This window comes from Ornithorhynchus anatinus, chromosome 1 (genome assembly GCF_004115215.2).
Source record: "Ornithorhynchus anatinus isolate Pmale09 chromosome 1, mOrnAna1.pri.v4, whole genome shotgun sequence".
NCBI classification, from domain to species: domain Eukaryota; kingdom Metazoa; phylum Chordata; class Mammalia; order Monotremata; family Ornithorhynchidae; genus Ornithorhynchus; species Ornithorhynchus anatinus.
The window spans coordinates 147959732-147986861 of NC_041728.1; the positions used below are offsets into that span (position 1 = coordinate 147959732).

A 27130-nucleotide genomic window follows, 5' to 3' on the forward strand; every position below is an offset into this window, starting at 1 on the left:
ACCTTGAATTTCTTCAAATTGAGCACAACTGTTGTAGTCTCCCATTATAAGCAAAATTCCCTTCTTAAGAAGCTAGAATTACTTATTTTAGATATAGAAAAGATTGATTTATCCAGTGTTCTACACAGAGAAAGCTTATTTTCTTCCGTTGGAAACTTCTTTCTGCAGTCACATAGTTACTGAACAGCACAGCATACAGAATCTCAGACTTGCGACTGTATTTAACAATAGAATACAATGGTACGCAATACTGAACAGCTGGCGGCAGAACATCAAACCACACGGATGCACCCGTGCGTCCATCACAGGCATCTAAAAGATTACATCATTGTACGGCAGGATGTCATGGTCACATGGTCTTGTGAGAGAAATATCCATGTTGTCTGATCATCATCTTGTGGCCAACAGAATGAGACCTGAGCTGACACAGTCATGACACCATCATCGTAAGCCACCTACAAAGAAGATCAACGTGTGAGCTTTGGCTCTGGCAACCAAACATTGTGAGCTGGTCAACAGAATGCATCGGGCTCCTGGCTCATTCTCAACATCCTGACAGCACAGATCTTGATACCACACGGTCGCTATTCAAGGGCGCCGGCTGTGGATATTCTGGAATTCACCAAGAGAAAAGACCACGACTGAGTCGATGAGAATGGGAGTGAGACCGAGCAGCTGGAAACCGTGGATGATCATCAACTTCGACAGGAATTGCGCTGAGGGGAAAAAAGTGGCCTTCTAGCTCACTAAGCAGCTGTCACACGCCTGACGACGCCAGTTGGAGGAGAAGTGGCGGGTGACAAAAAAAAAAACTTAGGGAGCTGTGAGCAGCAGCTAACTGCAAACAGAGCAAGAAGTTTTTCACTGAGTTCCACGAAGTCTACAGACCAAGATCCACTGGGGCTAAACCCATCCTACTAAACGCTGACAGTCACAACTACACATCGATCATACCGCAGAGCTGCGTTAGCGGGCTGATGGCTTTGACGAAGTTCTAAATTGACCATCTCGGGTGCTGCTCTGATCCAGGGAGTGGTTTCCTTCCATTCATCATCGTGCATTTCTGCCCCCAGGTCAGAAGTACCCAAGGCCAATTGACGTTGGGCTTCAGAGAGAAAAGCCACTGGCAGGTGGCATTCCTACAGAGGTGAACAAGTGTGGAGGACCTGAGCTCCCCTGAGGGCAGGGAATGTGTCTGCTTATTGGTAGACTGTACTCTCCCAAGCGCTCAGTATAGTGCTCTGCACCCAATAAGCGCTCAATAAATACGATTCAATGAGGGCTTACTGATCGGTGCTGCGCCATGTGGGAATGGGTGGACATTCCACAGGCGCCACAAAGGAAGGACAATTCGTCGTGCCTTATGGGATGACCATCAAGGATAACCATCCTAGAACCACCCAACCGATGGAAAAATTTCTTCCTGTAAACCGGTGAAGCTTTCAATCCAAGCACTACAGACGGCGAGGCAGCCGCAGGAGAAATGCAGAGAACAGGACCCGTAACAAGCTTTACATTAACCTCTCAGAGGTTTACGACTAAGTAAATCGGAAGGCCACCCTTTGTAAGTTTGGCTATCCGGAGAAGTTTGACAACAGCGTATGGTCACTCAAAGTGCGTCGCCTAGAGGAAAGACCATGGGTTCTAATCCCAGCTCCACCACTTGTCTTCTGTGCAACCTTGCGCAAGTCACTTCACTACTCTGTGCCTCAATTACCTCGTCCATAAAATGAGGATTGAGACTGCGAACCCCACAGGGGACAGGGACTGTGTCCAACTTGATTTGCTTGTAACTGCACCGGTGCTTAACATCGTGCCTGGCACATAGTAAGCGCTTAACCAATACCATTATTAATAAAATTGAACGACAGTCACAGGTCTGGGTCAAGGCTGGGTTATGGTCAAGCCTTCACTATGACAGTTTTGTCAAGCAAGGACTGTGTTCTCGCACTAATGTGCTTCACTATGTTATCTTTGCTGGATGATTTAATCATGTACAGTATTTGTTACGCACCTACTGTGTGCTGCTGGTACTATACCCAGGGCAAGATACACACACACATGCACACAAATTCAGAGAGTCATCGTCAGAGCGATGCATTCGAAGGCATGGAGTGTGGGGTCTTCAGGCAACGTTGTCTACACAGTGGACTGCAGCAACTTCTGGCAAAAACAAAGGTGGCAAAGGGTTTCATCTGTGAGCTATCTGCTGATAGTTGCACACTGCAAGTCAGCACTCTTCAAGACTTTAAATTGTTGGCTAACATTTCACACAAGCTCACAGTCAGTCTGGAAAAGACCAGAATCACGTTTCAATCCAAGCCCAATTCCACACACCCTGCTTCAGTGATAACCAATGGTGCAGATTTTAAAGTTGATTAAAAATTCTCCTACTCAGGCAGGATGGTTTCACAAATTAGTTACTGATGATGACATCTCGAGATTCATTCAATAGCATTTATTGAGCGCTTACTATGTCCAGAGCATTGTACTAAGCGCTTGGAATGTACAATTCAGCAACAGATAGCGACAATCCCTGCCCAATGACGGGCTCATAGTCTAATCAGGGGAGACAGATGGACAAAAACAAGACAACATAATCACGATAAATAGAAGCAAGGGGATGGACACCTCGAGATGTACTGGCGTGGTCGACAGAGCACCTGGAAAACTGAAAACTTGACTCTAGAGAGGAAGGGGAACTCGTACTCGTCCGCTCAACTGTATATATTTTCGTTACCCTATTTATTTTGTTAATGAATTGTACATCGCCTTGATTCTATTTAGTTGCCATTGTTTTTACGAGATGTTCTTCCCCTTGACGCTGTTTAGTGCCATTGTTCTTGTCTGTCCGTCTCCCCCGATTAGACTGTAAGCCCGTCAAACGGCAGGGACTGTCTCTATCTGTTGCCGACCTGTTCATCCCAAGCGCTTAGTACAGTGCTCTGCACATAGTAAGCGCTCAATAAATACTATTGAATGAATGAATGAATGAAAGGGGAAGCAGCTGAAAAACAAAGATCAACATCTACTGTGCTATGCCGTGACGGCTGGGAAGGTGGATATGGCAGCGTCGATATACACCGCCCTTTCCTCTCCACCCAAACGGCTACCTTACTGCTACAGGCTCTCGTTATATCCCTGCTAGACTACTGTGTCGGCCTTCTCTCTGATCTCCCTTCCTCCTCTCTCGCCCCGCTCCGGTCCATTCTTCACTCCGCTGCCCGGCTCATCTTCCCACAGAAATGATCTGGGCATGTCACTCCCCTTCTTAAACACCTCCAGTGGTTGCCTATCAACCTCCGTTCCAAACAAAAACTCCTCACTCTAGGCTTCGAGGCTCTCCATCACCTTGCCCCTCCCTACCTCTCCTCCCTTCTCTCTTTCCACCGCCCATCCCGCACAATCCGCTCCTCCGTCGCCCACCTCCTCACCGGCCCTCGGTCTCGTCTATCCCGCCGTGGACCCCCGGGCCTCGTCCTCCCGCGGTCCCGGAACGCCCTCCCTCCTCACCTCCGCCAAACTGATTCTCTTCCCCTCTTCAAAACCCTACTTAAAACTCACCTCCTCCGAGAGGCCTTCCCAGACTGAGCTCCCCTTCTCCCTCTACTCCCTCCACCGCCCCCCTTCACCTCTCCGCAGCTTAACCCTCTTTTCCCCCCATCTCCCTCTGCTCCTCCCCCTCTCCCTTCCCATCCCCTCAGCACTGTACTCGTCCGCTCAACTGTATATATTTTCATTACCCTATTTATTTTGTTAATGAAATGTACATCGCCTCGATTCTATTTAGTTGCCATTGTTTTTACGAGACGCTCTTCCCCTCGACTCTATTTATCGCCATCGTTCTCGTCTGTCCGTCTCCCCCGATTAGACCGTGAGCCCGTCAAAGGGCAGGGACCGTCTCTATCTGTTGCCGACTTGTTCATTCCAAGCACTTAGTCCAGTGCTCTGCACATAGTAAGCGCTCAATAAATACTATTGAATGAATGAATGAATACACTACAACTCGGCCCTTTCCATCTGGCAGAGGTGGAACCCGCAAAAAAAGGGACGACCGCATCCCTAACTATGGAGTTAGTGACACTGTGGGATCATAGGCCCTGAATGATGATGATCAGAGACAAACTGGGATGGCCTGACAGGAATGGATGACAAAAGGATTTTCGGGATGACCTTTCATGAAGAGCTTAACACTGAAACACACTCCACAGGTGATGAGAGGAAAGGGTACAAAAACAAACAGGGCTACTCTCAGGCTGTCCTCCACCATCACCAGTGTTGGGGACTGCAGGGACTGGGACAAGGCCTCTTGGCATCAGATTTTCAGGACGTTAAGGACAAACACCTCGCTGCAGCCGAGGAGAAATGGACAAGGTGAAAAGAGGCTTTAAACACTAAAGAATAACTAGTGCTGAATTTCTCATGCAGAATTGGAAGTGACATCCCTGAGGCATGTCTGTCATTTCTGATGGGAGACTACTATTGTTTTTAAGGTATTTAAGTATTTACAATGTGCCAGGCGCTGTACTAAAAGCACCCAGTCCATGAACCACACGGGATTCAGAGTCTTAATCCACATTTTACAGATGAGGCACGTGAGGCACAGAGAAGTTAAGTGATTTGCCTAAGGTCATACAACAGACAAGTGGCAGAGCCAGAATAAGAACCCAGATCCCCTGACTCCCAGGCCTGTGCTCTTTCCACTAGGCCATGCTGCTTCCCAATCATAACCTGAGCCCCCACTTTTCTGTATTTCCATTTTTTACATACCATTTCCGAATTAGCATTTGCACTGCATTTGGTGGGTCTTCAATGTTTGCCTCCATTTGGATCATTTGGGATTAGGTTCTGAACAATAAACCCGTTATAATCACCACTGCTATCACGGGTCTAGCTGCTGAAGTTACTGAGGTATATATTTTCATTACCCTATTTATTGTGTTAATTTAATATACATCGCCTTGATTCTATTTAGTTGCCATTGTTTTTACGAGATGTTCTTCCCCTTGACTCTATTTATTGCCACTGTTCTTGTCTGTCTGTCTCCCCCGATTAGACTGTAAGCCCGTCAAATGGCAGGGACTGTATCTGTTACCAATTTGTACATTCCAAGCACTTAGTACAGTGCTCTGCACATAGTAAGCGCTCAATAAATACTACTGATTGAATGAATGAGCTTGGTCATTTTATTCCAAGATGAAGATGAAGAAGATGAAGCGGTTTCGACATCCTGACTATGTCACTGTACATGAGACCATTTGAATTTATATCTTTATATATTTCTTATATCTGTACCGTTCTGGATATATGAGTTAGTCTGTATTTTGGAGAGGTAGAAGGGACCTATAAATATTTTGAAAGTATTTTTTTCTTTTACAAAAACAAACTGTAAATCCAAATTCTTTTAATACAACACAATAGGATACTACAAAGAAAGCCAAAATGATTCCTGCATTAAATTGCTGGATACGCACATAAGCATGAGATTTAGTAAAAGTATTCATTAAGCCCCTGTGTACGGAGCCTTATACTGAGAATCGGTGGGAATTAGACACACACCTGTCCTTCAAGGGACACAGAATCTATGAAGGCCAAGTTTATTTATTCATTCAATCATACTTTATTGAGTACTTACTGTGTGCAAAGCACTGTTCTAAGCACCGGGAGAGTACAACATAACGAACACATTCCTGCTCACAATGAGCTCACAGTTTATATGACCTAGAAGCAGCATGGCCTAATGAAAAGAACATGGGCTTGGAAGTCAGAGGACAAGGGTTCTAATCCCAGCTCCGCCAGTTGCTTGCTTGATGACCTTGGGAAGTGACTTCACTTCTCTGTGTCTCAGTTTCCTCTATGTCAAATTGGGGAATAAATACCTGCTCTCCCTCCTATTTAGACTGTGAGCCCCATGGGGGGCAGGGACTGAGTCCCACCTGATTATCTAACCTAGCACTCAGAACATAGTATGTGCTTATTGATATAATCATAATAATAATAATAATGTGACATCACTATGACCACTTAACTTCCAGGTGTTAGAAATCACTTAACCCATTGAACTAAAAAAGTCTGTGTACACAAGCATTCACATACACACACAGCCCACCTAGAATGTATCTCCACAATGTTCAATTTACCAATCAATCACAGCTATTTATTCAGCACTCACTATGTGCAGAGCACTGTGCTAAGCACTTGGAATAGTACAATACAATAAAATTAGCAAATATGTTCCCTACCCATAACAAGCTTACAGTCATTCATTCATTCATTCAATAGCATTTATTGAGCGCTAACCATGTGCAGAGCACTGTACTAAGCACTTGGAATGTACAATTGGGGAACAGATAGAGACAATCCCTGCCCAGTGAAAGGCTCACAGTATAATCAGGGCAGACAGACAGCAAAGCCAAAGAGAACAAAACAAAAACATTATCAAGATAAATACAATCAAGGGGATGTACATCTCATTAACAAAATAAATTGGGTAATAAATAATATATACAAATGAGCACAGGGGAGGGGAAGGGGGAGGAGCAGAGGGTGGAGGGGGAGCAGAGGAAAAGGGGGGACTCAATCTGGGAGCTCTCAGGAGGGCTTTGAAGAGGGGAAGAGAGTTAGTTTGGCAGAGGTGAGGAGGGAGGGCATTCCAGGACAGCGGGAGGACGTGGGCCGGGGGTCGACGGCGGGATAGGCGAGAACGGAGAACGGAGGTGAGCGGCAGAGGAGTGGAGAGTACGGGGTGGGCAGCAGAGAGAAGGGAGGTGAGGTAGGAGGGGGCAAGGGGATGGAGAGCCTTGAAGCCCAGAGTGAGGAGTTTCTGTTTCGTGCGGAGGTCGATAGGCAACCACTGGAGGTTTTTGAGGAGGGGAGTGACATGCCCAGAGTGTTTCTGTAGGAAGATGATCCGGGCAGCGGAATGAAGAATAGACTGGAGTGGGGAGAGACAGGAAGGAAGGGAGATCGGAGAGGAGGCTGACACAATAATCCAGTGGGGATATTACAAGAGCTTGTAATAATAATAATAATAATAATGTTGGTATTTGTTAAGCGCTTACTATGTGCAGAGCACTGTTCTAAGCGCTGGGGTAGACACAGGACAATGAGGTTGTCCCACGTGGGGCTCACAGTCTTAATCCCCATTTTACAGATGAGGGAACTGAGGCCCAGAGAAGTGAAGTGACTTGCCCACAGTCACACAGCTGACAAGTGGCAGAGCCGGGATTCGAACTCATGACCTCTGACTCCAAAGCCCAGGCTCTTTCCACTGAGCCATGCTGCTTCTCATAATGTTGGTATTTGTTAAGCGCTTACTATGTGCAGAGCACCGTTCTAAGCACTGGGGTAGATACAGCGTAATCACGTTGTCCCACGTGAGGCTCGCAGTTAATCCCATTTTACAGATGAGGCAACTGAGGCACAGAGAAGTAAAGTGACTTGCCCACAGTCACACGGCTGACAAGTGGCAGAGCCGGGGGTCGAACCCATGACCTCTGACTCCGAAGCCCAGGCTCTTTCCACTGAGCCACGCTTCACGATAGCGGTTTGGATGGAGAGGAAAGGGCGGATCTTGGCGATATTGTGAAGGTGAGACCGGCAGGTGTTGGTGACGGATTGGACGTGTGGGGTGAATGAGAGAGCAGAGTCAAGGGTGACACCAAGGTGGCGGGCCTGTGAGACGGGAAGGATGGTGGTGCCGTCCACAGTGACAGGGAAGTCAGGGAGAGGACAGGGTTTGGGAGGGAAGATAAGGAGCTCAGTTTTAGACATGTCTAAACGGGGGGTTCAGACTTACAGTCCAGAGGGATATGGTAACAATACTGTGTGGCTTTTACTAGGCACCAAACCCCCTCTCAGATCGCACCTGGAGAGTTTCCAGTACTCTATCAGTCTCGGCTACAGGAGGGAGAGTCAATCAGAGACATACCCATTCCATTCCCAGCTTGGCCAGTGGCTAGCAGGTGGAAGGCAATCTGCTACAAGTCAAACCTCACCTACGCTGGGCAGCAGCGGCACGGGACAGAGTCGAGGGCGGAGACTCGAGTTTACTGCACGGAAGGCGGTAATGGTAAACCACTTCCGTATTTTGACCAAGAAAACTCTCTGGATACACTACCAAGAGGATTGCAGTTGGAGAGCGGGCCGTTCTGGGATATATGTGTTCATGGGGTCGCTGTGGGTCGGACACGACTCGACGGCAGAAGACAAGATAAGGTACCAAACATTGTGCTGGCACTGGGGTGAGTCACAATCATCAGGTCCCATATGGGGCTCACAGTCTACGTAGGAAGGCGATCATTTTGAAGATGGGGGAACTGAGGCACCGAGAAGTTAAGGGATTTGCCCATGGTCACAAAGCACGCAAGTGGCAGACGCAGGATTAGAACCCATGTCCTCTGACTCTCTGGCCCGTCCTTCTTCCACTGGGCCACGCTGCTTCTCTAAACATAGGCTCCTATCACTGTATTAAGCCAGACACTCTGGTACTTACTTTCAGCTACCGTATTTTCAATGTGGTTAGGAAAGAGGGATTCTCCTACTTCTGCATGAGTCAAGGTTTCGCTACTAGATTTGTGACTTCCTGGCAGAAAAGAGGTTGTAAAAAGAATTCCGGGACAGCAGGGGTAAGAAAATGCCTTAGATGAATTTTTCAGAGAAGAGGGGTATGAAGGCAAGGGACAAATACCAGGGCAGCATAATACCATTGGAAAAAGGGTGTGCCTTATACACTAATTGCTTTAAACAGCTCCGCCTATCATTTTGAAGCTATGGGGGGAATTTCAATAACAACTTAAAATATTTTACAAATGTTTTTAAAGTGTTTAAGGGTAGGGCTCCATTGTCAATATCTCCCGCCCATCTCCCCTGGGCATCTAAAAAATGCCTAGGAGGGAAACTGATGAGTTTCAGGGACTAGATCTACAAAAATAGGGAAGTGCCTCTTTCTGTCATTTCCAGGAGCTCTCTCTGCAGGTTCTTAAATCATGCCCAGGGGGGCAAGGGGCACTTATCAATTGCTTCCCATTGTGGAAGTTGGAGCCAATGCCCCGAGGGAGCACCCAACTTCAGTAAAGCTGGGGTTGACAAGTTTTACCTGACTTCCAAATCCTCCATCACATGAAGGCATTAAGGCTTGGCTTCAGGAACCTCAGAGAGTTACAGTTTGCCATCCTGGTTCTCCCATTTAATATGTTGGTATTTGTTAAGTGCTTACTATGTGCAGAGCACTGTTCTAAGCGCTGGGGTAGACACAGGGGAATCAGGTTGTCCCACGTGGGGCTCACAGTCTTCATCCCCATTTTACAGATGAGGTAACTGAGGCCCAGAGAAGTTAAGTGACTTGCCCACAGTCACACAGCTGACAAGTGGCAGAGCTGGGATTCAAACTCATGACCTCTGACTCCAAAGCCCATGCTCTTTCCACTGAGCCATGCGGGGAAACATCCATCACTGATCTCTCCAAACCCAGTGAGGGCAGAGGATCATCAAAAGAGAACATAATAATAATTGTGGTATTTGTTAAGCACTTACTATGTGCCAGGCACTGTACTAAGCATAGGGCTAAATAAAACTAATCAGGTTGGACACAGTCCAAGTCCCACATGAGGCTAAAAGTCTTAATCCCCATTTTATGGATGAGGTGACTGAGGGACAGAGAAGTTCAAGTGACTCATCCGAAGTCACACAGCAGACAAGTGGCAGAATTAGAACCCAGGTTCTTCAGACTCCCAGGACCATGCTCTATCCACTAGGCCATGTTGCTTCTCCAGAATTATGATCACCTTAATGGTCCACGCAGGTGACTACTGGAGTCCACATATCTATCTATCACTGGCTGCCCCATCTCTCTCTCTCTCACCATTCCTGGCCAAACTCCTTCAACAGTGTTTACTCCAGCTGCCTCTACTTGTTCTCCTCCAACTCAATTTATTTATTACTTCCTGTGTACAGAGTCTTATATTAAGCAATTGGGAGAGAACAGAATTGGTAGACACGTGCTCTCCTCCAATGAAACTGCTCTCTCCAAAGTCACCAATGACTTCCTTGCCAAATCGAAGGGTATTCCATCTTGATTCTCTTTGTCCTGTCAGCTGCCTTTGACACTACGCCGGCACCCCTTACTTCTGGAAACTCTATCAAACCTCGCTTCACTGACACGGTCCTCTCTCCTAGTTCTCCTATTTTTCTGGCTGCTTTTTCTGGTCTCTTGCCAGCTCCTCTTCTGCCTCCCACCTTCTCACTGTGGGGGTCCCAAAAGGCTCCATCCTGGGTCCCCCTCTACTCTATTTTCACTCAGTTCCCATAGTTTCTACACCCATGATTCCCAAATCTACATATCTTCTCTAGGAAGCCTTTCCCCACATCTTATTTTCCCTCCCTCCTGCCTCACTCAGGCTAAGCACTTAGGCACTCACCCCCTCGCCACACCCACAGCACTTAAGTTCATATCCATACACTCTATTGCTTCTTATCTGTGATGTATTAACATCTGTATCCCTGATAAACTAATTATTTGAGGACAGGGATCACGTCCACCAACTATACTGTACTCTCCCAAGCGCTTAGTAATCAGTTGATGTATGACTCATATTTACTGAGAGTTTACTCTGTGCACAGTACTGTATATTAAGAGCTTGGGAGAGCACACTCTAAGAGTTGGTAGACACGTTCCCTGCCCCCAGGTTTACAGTCTTTAGGGGAACACAGAGATTAATAAAAATAAATCATAAATCTGTATATAAATGCCATGGGGCAGAGGCGGGGTGAATAAAGGGAGCAAATCCAAGGGCAAGGGTGACAAAGAAGGAAGGGGGAGAAGAGGAAATGAGGCTTTAAAGGTGGGGAGAGCGATTGCCTCCCCACCTGAGAGAAGCAGCGTGGCGCAGTGGAAAGAGCACGGGCTTTGGAGTCAGGGCTCATGAGTTCGAATCCCAGCTCTGCCACTTGTCAGCTGTGTGACTGTGGGCAAGTCACTTAACTTCTCTGGGCCTCAGTTCCCTCATCTGTAAAATGGGGATTAAGACTGTGAGCCCTACGTGGGACAACCTGATTCCCCTGTGTCTACCCCAGCGCTTAGAACAGTGCTCTGCACATAATAAGCGCTTAACAAATACCAACATAATTATTATTATTATTATTGCCTGAAGGACACGAAGGGGGAGGGAGTTCCAGACCAGAGGCAGGACGTGGGTTGGTATTCGAGGAGTGTAGAATGTGGGCTGGATTGTAGGAAATTAGAGGTGAAATAGGTGGGGACAAGGTGATTGCGTGCTTTAAGGTCAATGGAAAAGGGTTTCGGTTTGATACGGAGGTGGATGGGCAACCACTGGAGGTTCTTGAGGAAGGGTTTCGTAGAAAAATAATCTAAAACATCTTATCGATGCATGGACTGTAAGGCGGGAGAGACAGGAGGCAGGAAGATCAGCAAAGAGGCGGGTGAGTAATCGAGGCAAGATAGGATAAATGCTTGGATTAATGTGATAGCAGTTTAGATAATAATAATAATAATGATGGCATTTGCTAAGCGCATACTATGTGCAAAGCACTGTTCTAAGAGCTGGGGGGATACAAGGTCATCAGGCTATCCCACATGGGGCTTACAGTTTAGATCCCCATTTTACAGATGAGGTAACTGAGGCACAGAGAAGTGAAGTGACTTGCCCAAAGTCACACAGCTGACAAGCGGCGGAGCTGGGATTAGAACCCATGACCTCTGACTCCGAAGCCCGGGCTCTTTCCACTGAAACCAGATGGAGAGGGAAGGGCAGACTTTAACCACGTGAAGATTGAACCGACAGGATCTGGGGACAGACTGAATATGTGATTTGAATGAGACAGATGAGTGGAGGATAACACCAAGGTTACAGCGAGGATGGTGGCGTTGTATACGGTGAGGGGGAAATCGGGAGAGAACAAGGTTTGGGTGGGAATATGAGTTCTGTTTTGGACATGTTAAATTTGAGGTGTCGGCGGGACATCCAAGTAGAGATACCATGAAGGCAGGAAGAAATATGAGATTATGGGGTTTATCGAATTTGGTATTTTGGGTACTGAGGAAATTTTCCCAAAAGAGGATGGGATTTTCAGAGGGATTTAAAGACAGGGAAAGCTGTGGTCCGCAAAATTTAGAGGGAGGGTCCACGTGAGGGGAAAAGTGTGAGCGAGGGGGTCACACTTTAATGTATTAGAGTAGTGAGATGTGTGCCAAACTGTGTTTCAGGAAGCTGACCTAGGCAGCATTGGGTAATAATAATAATCATGGTATTTGTTAAGTGCTTACTGTGTGCCAAGCACTGTTCTAAGCACTGGGCGGGATACAAGGTAATCTGGTTGCCCCATGTGGGCTCACAGTCCTAATCCCCATTTTACGGATGAAGTAACTGAGGCACAGAGAAGTGAAGTGACCTGCCCAAAGTCACATAGCTCACAAGTGGCGGAGCCGGGATTAGAACCCAAACCTGTGACTCCCAAGCCCGGGCTCTTTCCCCTGAGCCACACTGCTTCTCTGGGTAGAATAGAGTGGGTGGTAAAGACTGAAAGGGCAGAGGTTAAAGGCTGTTAGACTGAAAAAAGGTTGATATAGTAGTCTGACCAAATAATCAATAATGGAATTAATTAATTATGTGCAGAGCACCATAGTAGGCACTTGGGAGAGTACAATATAACAGAGTTGTTAGACATGATCCCTGCTCAAGTGAAGCTTACACAGTTTAGAGGAGAAGAACTACATTAAAATAAATTATAAATAGGAGAAAAGGGAGAGTATAAAGACGTACAAAAGTGGTCTTGTGGGTGGGGAGAGATCACTTTTGAGAGACGGCTGATCCTCTAAACAGAAAACTCATTCTCTGGACCGGAAGCTCATTGTGGGCAGGCAATGTGTCTGTTATACTGTTGTGTTATACTCTCCCAAACGCTTAGTACAGTGCTCTACCCACAGTAAGTGCTCAATAAATACAACTGACTGATTGATAGCTGGACAGGGAAAGAAAGAAAGGCAGCAGGTGGCAACGTGACGAGGTGACAGAGAAACTTTGGGAAGTTCACTCCTGATCGTTTTTGTTTTGCCACAAGACAGTTGGCAAGGCGATCAGAGTTTAGTGAGGAAGGCGGTGGAGGCACTGGGTGTACAACAGGGAGTTAGAGGTTTGGGCTACTATTAGAGGTTGCAGGAATGGGAGTGGTTGATGGAGAAATATATGCATCCTTGAATTTATCTGAACTTCTCTTGAAATTATGTTTAGTCTTCACAATTTCATGCAGCTGAACTCTTCCATAGGAAAAGGATAGCCATATTTTGATGAGGATCAGGGACAGGAAGAAGTGAAATAATGATTTTTCTTTAAAAAAAATCAAAACCAAATGCAAGCCCAAGTAAACCAGTCTCTCACACCTATGAAAGTTCAGTCAATTCAAATCTAATGCCAAATGTCTTGACAGTAAAGTCTATTTGTTTGGCACTAAGCAGCTATTAAATGAGACTCGACAATCGTGAACTGTACCTCGTTCTCTCCCACCTAATAATAATAATAATAATGTTGGTATTTGTTAAGCGCTTACTATGTGCCGAGCACTGTTCTAAGCACTGGGGTAGACACAGGGGAATCAGGTTGTCCCACGTGGGGCTCACAGTCTTAATCCCCATTTTACAGATGAGGTAACTGAGGCACTGAGAAGTTAAGTGACTTGCCCAAAGTCACACAGCTGACAAGTGGCCGAGCCAGAATTTGAACCCATGACCTCTGATTCCAAAGCCCATGCTCTTTCCACTGAGCCACGCTGCTTCTCACCTCCGTTCCCTTGACCACCCTGGTCCCCCAGCCTGAAACTCCCTCCCATTGCAGGGTTCCACATTCAAAGCTCTCCTAAAATATAACCCCCTACGACAAGTCTTCCCCAGCATCCCAAGTCATACAAACCCACCAGCCATCTCCAGCACTTTCAAGCCTGAGCGTTTTTGAACGTAGGCTATTTGGTCGTGCATTTGATTGCTTTATTTCTAAGTATTTTCACGCCCGTCTCCCCATGAGAATGTACGTTCTTTGTGGGCAGGAAAGGTGCTGCTTATGTGGTACTTCCCGTGCATCGAACCCAGTGGGAGGTTGTAAATACTATTATTACTTCTACAGAAATTGGAAAGGTTATGCAAAATGTCAGAGTAACATTTATGTAACCCAGGGCCTCAACTATCGATTGTTTCTTTTATCATACTACTAAGAAAATAACAAACTCTTCTTGCCAACAGTAATAGAAATATTAAATCCAGTACTGAAAAACAAACTACCATTATAATTTGGATCTCTGAAAAGGTACACATACTTACACGACAAAAACATATACACACCTGCATAATGGTAGTTGACAGTGTATTTTAGTTTCTATTCATTTATCATCTACCTTTGGTATTTTTTGAAAGTTCTATTCAAGAAATAAGCATTGGATTTAAAGGAAATTTAGTTTAACAGCTTGAATATTAGTTAAATATATGTCATTTCACAATGTTTTAACATTAAACACGAGAAGCAATTTTTCTGACACTAGCCTAGAGAAATATTCATATATTTCTTATTTTTCCAGGTTTTCACTAGTTTCTTCCTAGTCCCCATTCCTGGTCTCAAAAGCATACCCACATAATACCCACAGTAAAATGGTCCTAAAGATAAAAAGTGTCTGTTAAGTGCTTCAGCAGTCCAGCCTTTAGATTGTAAAGATCAGAAAAGGTGATTCTGATGAAAACCAACATACTAATTCAGTCTAAAACAACATTAAAAATGATTTAACTTTCACACCTTTCCATTTGAGTTTTCTTAAAAGTTGAAGTTTTCTCTGGATGTCCCACTGACACCTCCAACTTAACCCATCCAAAACAGAACTCATTTTCCCACCCAAAACCCTGTCTTCCCGCTGACTTTCCCATCGCTGTAAACAGCATCAACCTGACATCTCGCATTCAATCCACATGTCAATCTGTTACCAAATCCTGCCTATTCTAACTTCACAACATTGCTAAATTCCACTCTTTCCTCTCCATCCAATCTACAACTACACTGATCCAAACACTTATCTCACTTCACCTACTGCATCAGTCTCCTTGTTGACCCCTGTCTCTCCCCAGCAGCTTCACTCGGTTGCCTGGCTCATTTTTCTAAAAAACAAAAACAAAACAAAAATTCCCCATTCAAGAAACTCTAGTGTTTTCCCAACCACTGCCACATTAAACAGAAACTCCTTACACTGGCTTCAAAGCACTCAGTCGGTTTACCCCCCACCCCCGGGCCATCTTATCTTGCTGATTTTCTACCACAACCCTGTTGCTCACCTTCATTCCTCTAACACCAACCTACTCACTGTACCACGATCTCATCTATCTCGCCAACTCCTTGCCCACATCCTCCCTCTGGCCTGGAACTCCCTACCCCTTGGTATCCAACAGACCACCACACTCCCCAGCTTCAAAGCCTAATTAAAATCACAAGTCATCCAAGAGGAAATCACAAGTCATTCAAGAGGAAATCACAAATCAGCCAAGAGGCCTTCCAGTACTAAGCCCTCATTTCCCCTTCTCCCTCTCCTTGCAGTTGGATATGTACTCTTTAAGCACTCGATATTCACGCCACCCTTAGCCCCATAGCACTTATGTACATATCTGTAATTTATTTTAATGTCCTTCTCCCCCTGTAGACTGTAAATGCCTTGTGGGCAGCAAACAGGTCTACGAACTCTGGTGTACTGTACTCTCCCGAGCACTTAGTACCGCACTCTACACACATAAAGCACTCAGTAAATACCACTGATTATTTTCCTCGTTCATAATAATCTTATATGACTATCTCAGTTCAGCTCAAATTACTTCTGAGTAATTCTGAGTAAATCTGACCCCCATCCGCCAACCCATCACCAAAAAAGCCCAATATATAATTTTAAATGAGTGACAAAAAACACTTGTCATTCTCATTTAAGACAACGAATGCTCCTATTATCACATCGCTAAGCTTTAAATTTATTTCAACTGAAATTCTGGTTGCAGAGGAGTTTTCCCAGATAGGAAAATATTGCCTCCCTGATTCCAGCCAATAGACAAACTGCAAATGAGGTTGATGTGTATCTCATCCCATGATTAGACTTCTATCTTGCTTTTGGAGAAGCAATGTTTTTCATACATCATATTCGGATGATCTATTCGTTCTATTCGATCTATGAGGTTCTAACCAGCCTCACAGCTGCACACCCAGCCCTGATCACCCACCCAAAGGGGCCTTTCTCCCCTGAAACCCAAAGGCAGAAAAGGACCCCACCTTGGGAAAAATGTTAAAGGGCACACCATGGAGAATGACACACACTCTCCCTGTCATCTGCTATCCCTACAAGTGCCCAATAGAGAAGGGGAAAGAGCAAAGGGAGAAGAGAGTGGAGAAAGGATATGAAAACTGGGGAGGGTGGAGGAAAGGAAATAAAAAGGTCTTTTTTTTTTTTACAGCCAGAAGCCCCAATTTTGAAGTTTAAAACCTTTCAGCTTTTTTTTATAGAAATTAGAAGAGAACTTTTTACACTCCTCAAATAAAAATGACGCTTTCATCCTAAATTTCCAACTGAGAAAAACATATTTAGACTCTGAGTTGAAAGAATGGCTTTGAGTAATGACACTGCACTTGCTCTACTTTAAAAAGGAAGATTAGAATACTTTTTAGGTAAATGCATAAAATCAAACAGTATTTCAACTTGCAAAACTGCAGGTTGCAGTCCCCTCAAAGGCTTGCAGAACAGGGCTGTTAAGGAAAGAGGCTGCAAACTGAGGCTTTAAAAGTGAAAAAAGAGATTGGCAAAGGGCAATATCATAAAAGAGTTCTCAAGACTCTAACAAGGATATCTGGAGGAAAAATACAATTGTGATTTCAACGTATATGAAACTGTGTACAATATGAGTGACAGTATTTTGTTACTAAAAAATGATTACTTTCTCTTTCCTTTATGGCATGTGCCTACTTGCTTTTCATTCATTCATAATTTTCTGAATAATACTTAAATTTAACTCTGCTTTTAAAACGCATTTAATTGTTACTAGAAGTCAGACAGGCAATACAGAGACTATATAATTAAAGCAGAGAGAGAGTATAATGGGAATCTACCTGGAATAATGATTTCACTAAACACATAAATGAGGTTTGTTATACTGTTTTTTTATTTCATTTCTGATTTCTACTCTATATGCTTCAAAGAAATAATCATTTAAGTTTAAAGTTATTTTGGGTTAGAATTATTTTACCTTTTAAAGTAGGAGTGCTTTTGAGGTCCTCTTTATTTCCTACTCACCAAGGCTCCAAGCAACATGTTCATGCTACTTCAGACTCTGATTCAACAAAATTATTTGTGACTTTTTGTTATTCTTGTTTTACTGACAATGTTCACTGAGAGTCATCAAATTACTCCCATGGAAAGCAAAATAGCGATCTTGATTTAGCCACAGAAAACGCAAAACACAGACTGGCGGGTGGGGACGGGGACACACAGACCCAGCACTCCATCCATGTTCTTCAAATCCAGTAGGCAACTTTTGACTTTCCAAGGTAGAATAAACTGGAAATAACCTGGAGAACTATCACCCACTGATAATCCAAAAACTCCAATGAAGTCATTAGTTTCAACTTTCACCCCAACTATTTTTGAAATATTTACAGGAGAATTCAAGGTTTATCTAATTAAGCAACTGATTTCTATGTGGTCTACACCCTTCCGCTCCACCCAAACGGCTACCTTACTGCTAGAGGCTCTAGTAATATTCCAGCTAGATTACTGTGTCAGCCTTCTCTCTGATTTCCCTTCCTCCTGTCTCTCCCCGCTCCAGTCTATTCTTCACTCCGCTGCCCGGCTCATCTTCTTGCAGAAACGATCTGGGCATGTCACTCCCCTTCTTAAACACCTCCAGTGGTTGCCTATCGACCTCCGCACGAAACAAAAACTTCTCACTCTAGGCTTCGAGGCTCTACATCACCTTGCCCCTTCCTACCTCTCCTCCCTTCTCTCTTTCCACCGCCCACCCCGCACGCTCCGCTTCTCCGCCGCCCACCTCCTCACCGTCCCCCGTTCTCGCCTATCCCACCGTCGTCCCCCGGGCCACGTCCTCCCACGGTCCTGGAATGCCCTCCCTCCTCACTTCTGCCAAACTAATTCTCTTCCTCTTCAAAACCCTACTGAAAGCTCACCTCCTCCAGGAGGCCTTCCCAGACTGAGCTCCCCTTTTCCCTCTGCTCCCTCTGCCCTGCCCCTTCACCTCTCCGCAGCTAAACCCTCTTCTCCCCCCTTCCCTCTGCTCCTCCCCCACTCCCATCCCATCCCCTCAGCACTGTACTCGTCCACTCAAATGTATATATCTTCATTACCCTATTTATTTTGTTAATGAGATGTACATCACCCCGATTCTATTTATTTGCTAGTTTTAATGAGATGTTCCTCCCCTAGATTCTATTTATTGCCACTGTTCTTGTCTGTCCGTTTCCCCCGATTAGACCATAAGCCCGTCAAAGGGCAGGGACTGCCTCTGTTACCGATTTGTACATTCCAAGCGCTAGTACAGTGTTCTGCACAGAGTAAGTGCTCAATAAATACTATTGAATGAATGAACATTTCAAACAAAGGAACAATACACAAAATCATTCAATAGTACAACAAAGCATTCAACAAAGGTATCTGTTGTAAGTTTGAGGGGAAATGTTCACTAAAAATTAAACAATGTCAGAAAAAAGCCTACTGATCAAAATAGCTTACTTGAATCAATTTCTAAGAGCGCTTAGTCACTAAGAATTAGAATGGTTTGGTAGGTGTTCCCCACAATCAATCAATAGATCACTCAATGGTATTTGCTGAGCACTTACAATGCGCAGAGCACTATACTAAGCACTTGGGAGAGTACAATAATAATAATAATGTTGGTATTTGTTAAGCGCTTACTATGTGCCGAGCACTGTTCTAAGCACTGGGATAGATACAGGGTAATCAGGTTGTCCCACGTGAGGCTCACAGTTAATCCCCATTTTACAGATGAGGGAACTGAGGCACAGAGAAGTTAAGTGACTCGCCCACAGTCACACAGCTGACAAGTGGCAGAGCCGGGATTCGAACTCATGACCTCTGACTCCCAAGCCTGTGCTCTTTTCACTGAGCCACGCTGCTTACAACAGAATTAGCAGACACGTTTCCTGCCCGTAATGACTTTACAGTCTAGACAAAAACACAAAATTTGATTTTAAGTAAGGTACTCAAGGATTTCCCTCTCAGGTCACACCTGGAGCATTTCCAGGACTCCACCAGTCTCGATTACAGGAGGGAGAGTCAAGCAGAGGCCTGTCCCTTCCAGTCCTAGATTGGGCAGTGGCTAGCGAGTGGAAGGCCACCAGCTACAAGTCAAAACTCACAACTCACCCATGCTGGGCAGCAGCGGCATGGGAGAGAGAGTCAAGGGAGGAGACTCACGTTTACTGCGTGGAAGGCGACAATGGTCAACCACTTCCGTATTTTTACCAAGAAATCTCTCTGGATCCAGTACCAGAACGATTGCAGATGGCGAGCGGGGCGTTTCGGGAGAGATGTGTCCGTAGTGTCGCTATGGGTCGGAAACGACGCGACGGCATAAGACAAGACTCAAGGATGGCTTGCGTTAACACACCTATTGAATCCTACTTGGAACTATACCAACAGATTTCATACCCAATCCCACTCCAACCAGAAATGCAAAATCCAATTAAGGAAAGAATGTTTTCTTCAATATTTTCTTCACACCTGGAACTCCCTGAACTGGCCCTTGCCCCTTACAGAATACCTAGTTCCATAACTTGACCTTTCGGTTCACTCATTCCCCTCCGAGGTGGGAGGGGGTACACTTGTTAAAGAAAAGCTTGTGGTGTAGTCGGGGTGGAAGTAAGACAGAACGGTCTGGGACGGGACCCTGGAAAAACAGTGCCAGGGTGCCCACTGCCGACTGAATTATCAGACAGTGGGCCTCCGCGGCGGCACGGGGGCTGGATCGCCCCACCGACACGTGCGTGACAAAGAGCGGATAGGGCCCAGACGCCTCTCCGGTTTCTGGCCGAGATGGCAACCTGGGGCCAGGCTGCAGGAATGCCAAGCTGCCAGTTGGCTACCAGCGGCAGCGGTGCCAATTCCCGCGGCAGGTGGGCACGACTCCCGGGCAGGGTGCAGAGAGCACGGGAGCCGTTCCAGTGCAGGAGATCCAGTGTAGCCAGGACATCCCCCGATCTGGCCCGGGGGTCCGTCGGGGTCCCGTCATCTCCACCAGGCTGCGGGGTGAACTGGAAGTCGTGGCCAAAGTTTCTTCTTCCCCTCCTGTCCCCACGCGCCTGTGCCAACACCTGGTCTTGCCAGAAAGACCAGGAACCTTTAAATGGCTCGGTCCCACCTCCTGCTCCAGTACAAATCCACTGATCGCTTCAGCCTCAGTTGCGGAATTCACCCCATAATCGATGCCGTGAGCATGCCCAAAACGGGTTCTTCCGACCCATGTCACGTTGTATCCTAGCGGATGTACGTTATTGGGAGGGTGGTCCTTTTCGTGCTGCCATTTTCTAGCCAAAACGAGGTGATAACACGGGTTCTGGCAGAATGGAGTGTACAGTCAGATTTTATTTCGGAATGTTTAAACTAAATGAAACAATTGTTTATTTTTAAGAGAAAGTATAGGTCAAATAATTTGATGTACAATTATTACATAACCAAAACTAGGCACCACTCCAATGAGCTGAGAAACAAATTACACTGAAGCCTGCCTAGGACATCAGAGCTATTGGAAGGGCATCCAGGAGGCTATATTTTCTGAGCACGAATTTTGGACTATTTATTATAAATCTGCATTCAACACACCTCCTATCAAGAATATCCGTTTTTGGTGCACTAGCAAGTGATCTATCTGCTTTAGTTGGTTTTACTGTAGTTTCTTCCGGAACCACAATGGTTCTACATGAAATACATACTAACAAACGGCTACGAAAATGATTTTTTAACTTCTACACACAGTGAAAAATAAACTGTCATCAACTAGGAATGCTAAGAAGTTTGCTTGATTTTTTTGGGGCCTTTTAAAGCAGTTCATGATTCTCAAAGATATTTCCAACTGACTAGTAAGCATTTTCTACAATGTATGTAAATCCTATTTATTATTCCATTGCAGCCTGTTGACATGAGAAGGCTAATAATTATGATGGGCCAGTGATATGGAGGTTCTAATAGTCTCAGGAGAGACAGTGTCAAATAGAAAAAAAATTACCGGTACCCACGACACTGTATCAGGACACCATCTGGACGAGGTGAGAGAATGTCCATATCCAACCAACAGAATGAAATACAACGCTGGAAAAAATGGTATCACACATGAGCATGGCATCAGGCAAGGCGGCAGAAGCTAAACTTTAAATTTCCTTAAAGTGGAGATTGCCAAGAACCTAAACTCTATGTAATAGGAGGGTTAACTGCATTTATTTCCTTCAGAGAATAAAGGTTTTTGTCAAGAACATAACCCCCAAATTATAGAAGGGTTAACTGTATTTACTTCCTTCAAAAAACAAAGGTTTCCGTTAACATTTTAGCTATTAAAACCTTAGATTCTAAGCCTCTTTGTAAAATTTTGGTTTAGATTTAAAATATATATACATGAATATATATGTATACTTACATACACATATACATTAATATGCACGTATATATATATACACACACAATATATACAAATAGATTTACACACACATACAAAACATGCAAAAAACCTAAATCGACAAAGCACGGTGTTATTTTGCATTAACCCATACTTCCATGTGTCGAAAAAATTAATGTTCTATTACAGTCACAACACCCTCAAATTCAAAAAATACATGACAGAACTAAAAGGGGTAATCTAATATATACAACAACATAACAAGTTACAATCACATCGCCTACACCCGATGCTTCATTCGTTGCCATCCTAAACCCCTCGATTCCTACAGTCCTTATCATTCAAATCCGCACACGAAAACCAACACACAATTTTTCGGGCTGCGATTTTGTAATCACAAAAGGCTACTGAATCCGTTTTTAATGGGAATGGCTCTCATTTAAACGTCATCTTTCTTAAACATAACATCTAAACTTGGAGCATCTCTTAAGGAACAAGAAAGTGACATAAACCAATTAATTCCTGACTATGAAACAGTCAGATGAAAAGTCTCGCAGCATCAGATGTGGGTACACTGTACCGTCACATCATAAAGGAAGAGTATTTATCAAATCCTATCATTTGCTGGGCTTTCCTAAGTCTTTCTCTAGAACCGTAAGCCCCCTTAAGCTCCTCGCGGGCTGGGGACAGGTCTAACTCTGTAATCGTGTTTTCTCCCAAATGCTTAGAGCAGTGCTCTGCAAAGAGTTAGCACTCAAATATGATTGCCTGAATACACCGTACTGCCGCATCATAAAGCAACAGTATTTATGGAGCTCCGAGCATGCAGAGGACTCTACTGAACTCTCACGGGCAAGTACGATAGACAGGACCCCTGCCCTCAAGACACTTACAATCTAGCAGCGGTAGGGTATTCGGAGTACCATGACCTCATGGACAGAGCACAGGCCTGGGAGTCGGAAGGATCTGGGTTCTAGTCCAGGCTCTGCCACTTGCCTGCTGGGTGACCTTGGGCAAATCACTTCTCTGGGCCTCGGTCACCTCATCTGTCAAATGGGAATGAAGACCTTGAGCCCCACGTGGGACCCGGGCGGGGTCCGACCCCATCTGCTTGACTCAATCCCAGAACTTTGCGCGGTCCCCGGCACCCATCCCGCCATTAATATTATTGTCATTATTGAATACTCTGCGCGGTGCACTGAACGAGGCACTCGTGAAGTACAGAACAAAAATGTTTTGCCACAAGACAGGAGAAATTAGAAAATTGAGTGCCTAAATAACGGTATGTAATAATGTAAGTGCTACCGGCAGTTTTGGATAGTAGGGTGCAATAATTAATACAAACAGGTGGAGAAATGAAAAACTCTTAAGAACATGACCCATTCTCAGAATTGGAATTTCAACGAAAAACACATATTCTTAGTATACAGAATATTTGGAATGAATATGAAATTTAAGGCAGGAAACCACATTGAAAATAAAAATTACCTAGTAATTTACATCAATGCCTGGACTATATTAAGCGATAAATTTCAAAAGGTTTTGTGCCTTTAAAGAGACTCTACTGAGAGTATACTTTCCTTAAAATTCAAGTTAAATGTTTTGGAGCTTATCTTAAAAATAGAGATTTAAGGTTGCATTCAGAATAGTGTCACAGACAAGCAGTGGTGCTTTTTACGCTCAGACTATACTCTCTCATTAGGAGACACTTTAAATGTCAAGAGAACTGAAACGTAAAAGCGTAACTGTACTTCTGTCATTCATTTGTATTGTTTCTAAAAGCTGTGACTTTCAAGGTGCTTCTCATAATCAGGGCATCTTTTGGAATGGCAATATATCCGTCTCACAGTTTAACATCACAAACCATTCTCAAGTATATCAGAGATTTAACCGGATAGCAAAATTCTAGCAACAATCGAAAACAAGGAGTGGGTGACTGAGATTGATGTGTTTGGGCCACTGAATTTAAGAAGCGGAGGCATGAATACATGGGAAGGCACGGGGCTTCGTGGCAAGAGCCCGGGCTCGGGAGTCAGAGGATGTGGGTTCTAATCCCGGCTCCGCCGCTTGCCAGCTGTGTGACTTGGGGCAAATCACTTCACTTCTCTGTGCCTCGGTTACCTCATCCGTAAAATGGGGATTAAAACTGTGAGCCCCACGTGGGACCACCTGATCATCTTGTATCTATCCCAGCGCTTAGAACAGTGCTTGGGACATAATAAGCGCTTAACACCACCATTATTATTATTATTACTAATCCCGGCTCCGCCACTTGATTGCTGTATGACCTTGGGCAAGTCGCTTCACCTCTCAGTGCCTCGGTAACCTCATCTGTAAAACGGGGTTTAAGACGGTGAGTCCCACGTGGGACAACCGGATTACCTTCTATCTGCCCCAGTGCTCCGAAGAGCGCTTGGCACCTAGTAAGCGCTGAACCAACACCATAATTATTATTAATCATTCTGGACAAATGAACCACTTTCTAATCCCAGTAAATTGCAGCCACTTCTAGGGCCCAACATGAGACATTCAGCAGGAATAGATCAAGTTGGACACAAAGATATGGGGGTATTTTTCTCGTCCTTTCTAAAACTCCTTCTATCGGCCAAGGACACACAGACCACCATCATTCTTTGTCTCTTCCATGGGTAACTACAGAGCATCGTAGAAGCAGCGTGGATTAGTGGAAAGAGCCCGGGCTTGGGAGTCAAGAGGACGTAGGTTCTAATCCCGCCTCTGCCACTTGAGTGCTGTGTGACCTTGAGCAAGTCACTTCACTTCTCTGGGCCTCAGTTACCTCATCTGTAAAACGGGGATTAAAACTGTGACTCCCACGTGGGACCACCTGATTACCCTGTATCTACCCCCGTGCTGAGAACAGTGCTTGGCACATAGTAAGTGCTTAACAAATACCAGCATCATTATTATAATGATGATGATGATGATTTATCGTGCATTCATATATCTTTGCGCGGTTATACAAGTCACTTCACTTCTCTGTGCCTCAGTTCCCTCATCCGTACAATGGGGATTATTATTATTAATAATAATAATAATAATGGCATTTGTTAAGCACTTACTATGTGCCCAGCACCGTTCTAAGTGCTGGGGAGGATACAAGGTGCTCAGGTTGTCCCATGTGAGGTTCCCAGTCTGAATGCCCATTTTACAGAGGAGGTAACTGAGGCACAGAGCAGTTAAGTCTCTTAAGACTGTGAGCCCCATGAGGGACAACCTGAATACCCTGTATCTCCCCCAGCGCTTAGACCAGTGCTTGGCACATGGTAAGGGCTTAACAAACACCACCACTATTATTATTAGGCCAAACCTCTTCTTCGAAAAAAAGAAATATCTATCCCATAAATAGGGTCCACGGTTCATAAAAATAATAGTGGCATTTGTTAAGCGCTTACTATGTGCAAAGCGCTGTTCTAAGCGCTGGGGGGGATATGAGGTGATCAGGCTGTCCCACGTGGGCCTCACAGTCTTAATGTCCATTTTACAGATGAAGTAACTGAGGCACAGAGAAGTTAAGACTGTGAGCCCCATGGGGTACAATCTGAATTCCCTGTATCTCCCCCAGCGCTTAGACCAGTGCTTGGCACATGCTAAGGACCTAAACACAACCATTATTAGCGTGGCTCAGTGGAAAGAGCCCGGGTTTGGGAGTCAGAGATCGTGGGTTCTAAACCTGGCTCTGCCAGGTATCAGCTGTGTGACTGTGGGTAAGTCACTTCACTTCTCTGTGCCTCAGCAACCTCATCTGTTAAATGGGGATCAAAGTGTTAGCCCTACGAGGGACAACCTGATCACCTTGTATTTCCCGCCTCCCCCGCGCTTAGAACAGTAGTAAAGGCTTAACCAACATCACCATTAATATTATTATTATTATGCCAAATGTCTGCGAATTAAAGAAATACCTGTCCTGCAAATACAGAAGCAGCGAGCGTGGCTCAGTGGAAAGAGCCCGGGCTTGGGAGTCAGAGGTCATGGGTTCGAATCCCGCCTCTGCCGCTTGTCAGCTGTGTGACCTTGGGTGAGTCACTTAACTCCTCTGCGCCTCAGTTCCCTCATCTGTAAAATGGGGATTAAGACTGTGAGCCCCGTGTGGGACAACCTGATTACCTTGTATTTAGAACACATACTAAGCGCTTAATAAATACCACCATTATTATTATTATTATTAAGAGGCTGGGCTTGGGAGTCAGAGGTCATGGGTTCTAATTCCCGCTCTGCCGCTTGTCAGCTGTGTGACTGTGGGCAGGTCACTTCACTTCTCTTCTCTGTGCCTCAGTGACCTCCTCTGTAAAATGGGGATTAAAAATTGTGACCCCCACAAGGGACAACTTGATCACCTTGGTATCCCCCCTGCAACGCTTAGAACAGTGGTAAAGGCTTAACCAACATCACCATTATTATTATTATGCCAAACCTCTTTGAAAAAAAAGAAATACCTATCCTGCAAATAGAGAAGCAGCTTGACTCAGTGGAAAGAGCCCGGGCTCGGGAGTCAGAGGTCATGGGTTCGAATCCCGCCTCTGCCGCTTGTCAGCTGGGTGACTGTGGGCAAGTCACTTCACTTCTCTGTGCCTCAATTACCCCTTCTGTAAAATGGGGGTGAAGACTGTGAGCCTCACGTGGGACAACCTGATGACCCTGTATCTCCCCCAGCTCTTTGAACAGTGCTCTGCACAGAGTAAGTGCTTGATGAATACCAACATTATTATTATTATCATTAAAATGGGGATGAAGACTGTGAGCCTCGCGTGGGACAACCTGATGACCCTGGATCTCCCCCAGCGCTTAGAATAGTGCTCTGCACAGAGTAAGCGCTTGACAAATACCAACATTATTATTATTATCATTAAAATGGGGATGGAGACTGTGAGCCTCGCGCGGGACAACCTGATGACCCTGGATCTCCCCCAGCGCTTAGAACAGTGCTCTGCACAGAGTAAGTGCTTGACGAATACCAACTTTATTATTATTATTAAAATGGGGATGAAGACTGTGAGCCTTGCGTGGGACAACCTGATGACCCCGCATCTGCCCCAGCGCTTAGACCACTGCTCTGCACAGAGTAAGCGCTTGACAAATACCAACATTATTATTAAAATGGGGATGAAGACTGTGAGCCTCGCGTGGGACAACCTGATGACCCCGTATCTGCCCCAGCGCTTAGACCACTGCTCTGCACAGAGTAAGCGCTTGACAAATACCAACATTATTATTAAAATGGGGATGAAGACTGTGAGCCTTGCGTGGGACAACCTGATGACCCTGGATCTCCCCCAGCGCTTAGACCAGTGCTCTGCACAGAGTAAGCGCTTGACAAATACCAACATTATTATTAAAACGGGGATGAAGACCGTGAGCCTCGCGTGGGACAACCTGATGGCTCTGTATCTGCCCCAGCGCTTAGACCAGTGCTCTGCACAGAGTAAGCGCTTGACAAATACCAACATTATT

The 27130-nt window shown here is 45.2% G+C and overlaps 1 protein-coding gene and 1 non-coding gene across 3 annotated transcripts in view; one reads left to right on the plus strand and one right to left on the minus strand.

The window, feature by feature from the left end:
- Window positions 1-25598, minus strand: part of DCUN1D1 (defective in cullin neddylation 1 domain containing 1) — a 40739-nt gene extending 15141 nt beyond the window's left edge. The window contains exon 1 of one of the 2 annotated variants that reach the window (XM_029066526.2): window positions 25582-25598. The gene's annotated coding sequence lies outside the window, so the exon portion shown is untranslated. Of the gene's footprint in view, window positions 1-2014; window positions 2034-25581 lie in introns of those variants that run through there. The other variant, XM_039913193.1, reaches the window with a different exon arrangement.
- LOC114816202 lies at window positions 7851-7987 on the plus strand. Its single transcript, XR_003763971.1, has one exon. It is a non-coding gene; the product is annotated as a small nucleolar RNA SNORA7 (small nucleolar RNA).
- Window positions 25599-27130: the final 1532 nt, after the last annotated feature.